At 40.7% G+C, this 6,989-nt stretch overlaps 1 pseudogene across 1 annotated transcript in view; it reads right to left on the reverse strand.

The window, feature by feature from the left end:
* Window positions 1–430: 430 nt before the first annotated feature.
* The window catches only part of LOC113224852, a 7,521-nt pseudogene continuing 962 nt past the window's right edge, over window positions 431–6,989 (reverse strand). The window contains exon 2 of the transcript XR_004228930.1: window positions 431–824. The product of XR_004228930.1 is annotated as a 60S ribosomal protein L3 pseudogene (transcript). The remainder of the gene's footprint in view (window positions 825–6,989) is intronic.

Consider the following 6,989-nt stretch of genomic DNA (forward strand, 5'->3'; position numbering starts at 1 on the left):
CATTGTAAACCCAAACCATGGTTCTTCAAGTTCAAGTGCAATAACTTTGGAAGAACAAGGTATCAGTCATCTCAATTACCATCCATAGTACTATAAATGAGTGCCATCTTTCTGAAAAGCAGTTTGGTGCCTTAGATGTCTTAAAATATGCATGCCCTGGTGTCCTGGAAATTTCACTTCTAGGACTCTATCCTGAGGAAATTATGAAAAAGGTACAAAATATTTATGTACAAGACAGCTCATTTTTAGCATTGTTTATAAGAGTGAAAAGTTGAAAGCCCAAAATGTTCAATAAAAATTAACTGGTTAAGTAAATTAAGATACAATGACTTACTATGCAGACATTAAAGCTACATTATTGATGTGGAGAAACAGGTTGCAAAACAGTACACAGTGTGTGATATTTTTTTTTTTCCCAGTGGAAAATAACTTTATTGAGACTGCACCAGCTGCAAAATCTGCTCCTGGCATTAAGCTCCTTCTTCCTTTGCAATTCGGTCTTTCTTGAGTGGTCTCATGAATGCTTTCTTCTCTTCCGTGGTCTGGAAGCGGCCATGGCCAAACTTGGAGGTGGTGTCAATGAACTTAAGGTCAATCTTCTCCAGAGCCTGCCGCTTCGTCTGCACCAGCAAGGACTTGCGGAGGGTGAGCACCCGCTTCTTGGTTCCCACCACACAGCCTTTCAGCATGACAAAGTCATTGGTCACTTCACCATAGTGGACAAAGCCACCCAGAGGGTTGATGCTCTTGTCAGACAGGTCATAGTCAGTGGATGCATTGTTCTTGATCAGCTTGCCGTCTTTGATAAGGTAGCCCTGGCCAATCTTAAACCGACACAAGCAAACACATACATACACACTTGTTTCTATGAGTTACAAATGTCTTTATGTTTCATCTATGTCTATTAATTTATCCTAAGGAATTAATACAGGCAGTAATGGCAATGTAAATACAGGTGTGTGTATATATATATAAATCCATATATATACACAGAAAATAGTATAAAAGAGTATATACCAAGGTATTAACGGAACATACTAAAAAATATGAGAGATTATTTTATTTTCTTCTTTTTTGCTTTTCCAAATTTTCAGATATTTCTAATGGGAACATTTACAATATTTATCATAGAAAATTTTTAATCTAAAAAAATAAAGAAAAGGAAAGTTCATCCCCTACAATTAAGCCCAAAAGAATTTTATGAAATTTCAGATCATGTTGCAATTTTTAACCATTAGAAGGAGATAGGCCATGCCATACTTTCAAAATTGTTGTCAATTTTTCTCAGATTTCATTATATTTTAAATTTGGTGTATACTGAATTTCATAGATACTGAGCTACCAATATCTGTTCAGCTGCATTCTAAGTGATGTGAGGCCACAAGGAAAATGTCACCTATATGACTCCCTTCCTCAAATTACCTGTAGTCCATCTAGGATCAACAATACATGTGATAGAGAAACTAGAACTAATTCAAGGTCACTCCTGATAAAGTGTTTTATAAGAGAAAGCTGCTGAATTGTATAGAGGTTCAGAGAAAGAGAAAATGACTATATATCAGAACCGTCAGGAAAATCTTCACACACAAAATACATGGAATCAAAGGCAGAAAGGCAGCAAGGATGAAGAGGTTTCAGATGCCACAAGAGGCCAGTGAAGCTAAAACACTGAGTCCTTGCTGAAGGCTGCAGATAGTGGGCACGATTTGGAGAGGATTCTAAACACTGAGTTCAGGAATTTGGACAATGAAGTCTTTGTAATAAGCTCAGGGTCTAAATGTAATGAAGAGGTGGATGATTTTAAAATATATGAAGAAGACATTTGATACGGTTTGGCTCTGTGTCCCCACCAACTCTCATCTAGAATTGTAATCTCCACATGTTGAGGGAAAGAGGTGATTGGATCATGGGGTTGGTTCCCCCATGCTGTTCTCATGACAGTGAGTGAGTTCTTACGACATCTGTTAGTTTTTTTGTTTTTTCTGTTTCTTTTGTTGTTTTTTGAGATGGAGTCTTGCTCTGTTGCCCAGGCTGGTGGCGCCATCTCTGCTCACTACAACCTCTGCCTCCTGGGTTCAAGCGATCCTCCTGCCTCAGCCTCCCAAGTAGCTGGGATTACAGGCACCTGTCACCACACTCGGCTAATTTTTTTTATTTTCAGTAGAGACAGGGTTTCACCATGTTAGCCAGGCTGGTCTTGAACTCCTGACCTTGTGATCCCAAAGTGCTGGGATTACAGGCGTGAGGCACCGCACCCGGCCCACCTGCTAGTTTTATAAGGGGCTCTTCCCCCTTCTTTCTTCTCTCACTCTGTCTCACCTGCAGCTCCTCGTCTGCCATGATTTTAAGTTTCCTGAGGCCTCCCCAGTCATGCAGAACAGTGAGTCAATTAAACCTCTTTCCTTTATAAATTACCCAGTCTCGGGTAATATCTTTATAGCAGTGTGAAAGTGGATTAATAAAACATTGATAACTCAAGGATTAATTGCCTAGAAACTACCTGGAAAAAGCAAATAAATACAAAGAGGAAGAACATAATAAGCTCTTTTAAACAAGTCCCCAAAACCCACCCTAAAAATACGTTTTTGGAAACATATTTTAGAAAAGGGATAATAATGACTTCTTCAGCAGGAAGCAGGCTTTACAAATCCCAAGGAAGTGGCAGGAGATACATGGAGATAAGGAAAGGAGAGCTCACATTGACAAATGGTGGTTGAGAAATTGGGATGAAACCCCAAGTAGGGAAAGCTTGTTTCAGTCCCCAAAGTGGGAGTTCTGTAATGAGTGAAATTCATTACCTTAAACTTTGGGCTATGATGTGTAATTGTTAACCTCTGTTGCTTTGGTTCAAGGTTCCTTTCAGTGAAATATATTGTTTGCCATCAAAGCCTGATGTGGATTAGGAGCTGAGCATGTGCCCTCCCTCTTAGGTTATATTAATATGCCAAAATCGATAATATGCCATAGCTTTCAAAAGTAGTAATAAAACACCCTAAAATATTCCCAGAATATGTCTATAAATTATTTGTTCAATGTACTTATGTTAAAAAGGTTGTCAGTTACAATGCTCTGGAAGACTCTAAAATTACAAGCCACCATATTTGTATTTGATAAAGCTCTTGCTGTTTTGGGTCAGAGGAGGTTATGCTGTGGGAAAAAAATCATTATTTTCCCTAATAAATAAATTACTTGGCTATATTTCATGTATCACTCAGGCCAGCCAGTATTGAAGGTTTAAATAATAAATAACAAATAGCTCCATTCATTTATTAATCATAATGCATCACTTGTATGTGAGTATGTATGTGTGGGTGTATATGTGTGCTTGTGTGTGAGTGTCTTGAGTATATGAGATTTCTTTTAGACTCTTGTGGGTGACACTAAACATTAGTCATCTGAAAGAATGAAAAGCCCCGCCTCTGGAATCATTAACGTTTTCTCAGGTTAAGGAAATCACCTAGTGCTGACAGATCTTTTCGCTGGGGCTGTGCCTGGCACTGAGGAGTGCTGGGGTAAAGTTCTTGAAAGGCCCAGAACCATGCATTTAAACTGTGAATCATTAAAGGGCTCTCCTTACTATTAACTCTTCTCAGTGGAGCACTGAGATAGCTCAGTTCCAAGGAGAAAGCAACAGGAAAAGAAGATAATCAGACTCTCTCCAAAACTCTCTTCTTTTATTCAGTAAAAGAAGAAAGAAGGTTAGCCATGTCTACTTCAGGAAGTTTCTGTCACCATGAGCCCTTGGTTAATAACCGATCTCACAGATGTATCAGCCTCCACCATATTGCTACAAAGCAACCCTCACCTTACTTACAGGGCCTCTTCAATTTGAGGCAGACAGAGGCAGGTCGACCCAGGGTACCCATTTCCACAAAAAGCCAACTAAGAAATATATTGCACTACATTCCATACCCCAAGGAATACCTGGACCAAGGAAACAGCTGGACCTTACAATGAGTTACTGTTGGCACGAGGCCAGAGCAAAAGCAATCAGCCTTGCAGTGAATCCTGAAACAGATGGATCCCCTCTGTTTGTCCTTCCCTTCTCCACACCTAGGGCAAGCACAGGGCTTAGCAGGAACTCTGGAGACATGTGCATATATTTAAAAGGACATAAGTCTCAAACTACCCTTTTATCATAAATTGCATACTTTTTTTTCTACATAATTTGACTCCAGGGCAAAAGATCTTTCACCTCTGAAAATACATATGAAAAATCTGCCTGCCCCAGTGACCTAGCTAATGCAGCCCTAGAATGTTGGGTGGGAGAGTCAGGCTCTGCCCATTGTGTGGGGTCAGTTGCTGACTCCTTTGCACTCTGGGCAAATCGCTTCTCATTCTTTGGTCCCTTCTTTATGTGACCCTCACCACTGAACAGCAACACGGAGCAGGGCACAGCAGGCTGCCACACCATGAGCCTTGTTTAAAAAACAAGGTCAGCTCCTTGCTGTGAACAGATTTTCCTCTGTAGAAACAGGTTCATGTTTATCTTTCAAGTTCCAGCACCAAACTCGGGATCGCCAACATGTGCCGCCCAGCTGCTGCAGTGCCTGATTTATGAACAAATCTGCATATAATTGTGTTGGTTCTTTTTTTTCCTGGTCAATTTTTTTTTTCTTTAAATAAAATGGCTTAGTCCAGGCTGCATAAAGACCCAATTCTAAAGCCATATAATTTTATGGATGGGGGTGGGGGCAGGAATCAGGGGGAGTTCTTTTGTATGGCACCTGAACTCATTAAAATCCTAAATTCCATAATTTTACACTACCATGTGCCACAACTGAACAGCCTAATTGCTTACCGTCTTTATGAGAACCACGAATGGAGCAGGAAAACCAGGGAACAGGTGGGAAGGCCACACTGGGGTTTAGGGCCAAGCCCTGTCAGGAGATGGCGACCAGAATATAACTGAATGACTTGGGATTGTCAGGCTCTTTTCTCTTCACGAAGGCCTAGATGTTACCAAGAGTCAGTGGCAGTGTGAGGCATGTGTCAAAGTCAAGAGATTCCTAAAATTAGACATCTCTTTGTGGTAACCATACAGTTGGGATTTTTTTTTTAAAGATAGGGCACTAAAAGATGAGGTAAGAATCTGTGGTTAACAACCTTATCTCTGCCTATGAATTGACAGGTTCCTGAACACAAATAAAGGTTGTGTCTTACTTACCAAAAAAAAAAAAGGTGGTCTGGATGCCAAGAGGTCAAGTTCCTTCCTTTGCCCCTCATGACAGGGTCTGGTTATTTGGGAGTCACAGGAAAATTCTTTAACACCTATTCTACAGTCAACAAAAGCAATTGATTGACTGAAATGACTGTTGTTTTCAGTATCTTGGCTGATTATCTTGCTTTCTTCACATGGGAAACCAGCCCCTTTGAAAAAGGTGTTATAGTGTGGGGATTGCAGAATGGAGCCTAGAAATGTGCAACAAGAAAGAAGTTTCCGCCTCCTTTCTTCCTGTACATGCCAGTAGCAAAGACTAGACCAATCAAGCCACAGTTGTCAGGCCGCATTCTCAAGACGAGATAACCAAGCTGCTTGTTTCCTTCCCTACAAAAAATCATATTTCCAAAATTCAGCAATTCATTCACTTCACAAGGAGCCTCACTTCTGAAAATTCAGGGTGCCAGTGTTAGACCATAAGCTTAGATAACCATGAAATAAGAGAAGACCAAGTGGATGAGATCCAGAAATCTACTAAATTGAAAGGAGTTGGAAGATACTAAAGAGTCAGGGAAGTTGGAAAGTCAATATGGGTTAGCAGTGGAAACCATGAGTGTGAGTTATTCAGAACCAGGAGCAAAGTCTAATAATATGAAGTAGGCATTCGTGTTGAGTGGAGTTGATGGATGGATGGGAAGTCAGTGAGTTAGGAAGACAACAGTTGAGATTTGATCTCAGGGAAGAGAGTTCTAGAGTTAGAAAGTATAAAGGGGTAACCCTGGGCACCCTGATGATCACAATCAGAAGTTACTGAGTACACTGCCAATGAGTGCTGTCCCCTAACTAAGGAACAAGGATACTTTACCAGAAATCTGGTAAGGCCTAAAATAATGAACAAGTTCATTCCCTAAGAACTGTTCAGAGAGAGCTCCTAGACCTGGCCAATGCTTTGGCCACTCAGCATGTTTCCAAAAAGTACTGCCAACTTCTTTAGAAAATGTGCAGAAATGGCTCCTTCTCTCTTAACCAGAGGGACAGGATGTTTCAGCTTAATCCTCTGCAGGAGCCTGGGATCGCATACCAAGAACATGGTGTCTTGTGTTAGGAATTCACTGACACAGAGCCCAGATAGATGTCTTTTGTGCCAGGCACAGTCTATGGGAAAACAGAGGTCTCTTATTTAGGCTCAGTAATTACAGAGTGAGTCTGATATAAGAGAAGGAACACTGGACAAGGAGTCCTGCTTCTAGCTTTGCTGATTCCAAAATTAGACCAAAAATACCAAGTAGAAGAATTCATTTTCATTCACCTACTTTCCCCACTTTCTCCTCTCTTCATTGTTCTCAGAAACTGTTTCCAGGTGTCTCTCTCACTGAGCACCCCAGACATTTCTCACCGTTGACCAGCTCACAACTACATAAGCACTTACTTAACATTAAACACCTGGCATTCACCGTGTCCTCCAATCATAATGACAACCTACTGAGCCAGACATCATAATTATTCCCACTTAGCAGATGAGGAAACTGAGGCAAAATTACTCATTTGACTCAAATTAACTTTGTGGGTGCTAGTTTTTTCACAGCTGGTCCCCTGCCTGCCTTACTTGCTCTTTGTCCTTAAGGATCTCCTAGTTCCTAAAAGCTGTGGCTGCCTCTTAGGCCTAACAGGCTTCTATTCACCCAGCTGATTACTCAAAGCTTGTCGTTTTCTGTAGAATGGTAACGAATGTGAAAGTACTTAAGAAACCATAATGAATCATACAAATGTGAAGTCTTATTTGTGTGTGTGTGTGTGTGTGTGTGTGTGTGTGTGTGTGTGTGTGTGT

This window comes from Piliocolobus tephrosceles, chromosome 4 (genome assembly GCF_002776525.5).
Source record: "Piliocolobus tephrosceles isolate RC106 chromosome 4, ASM277652v3, whole genome shotgun sequence".
Taxonomy (NCBI): Eukaryota; Metazoa; Chordata; class Mammalia; order Primates; family Cercopithecidae; genus Piliocolobus; species Piliocolobus tephrosceles.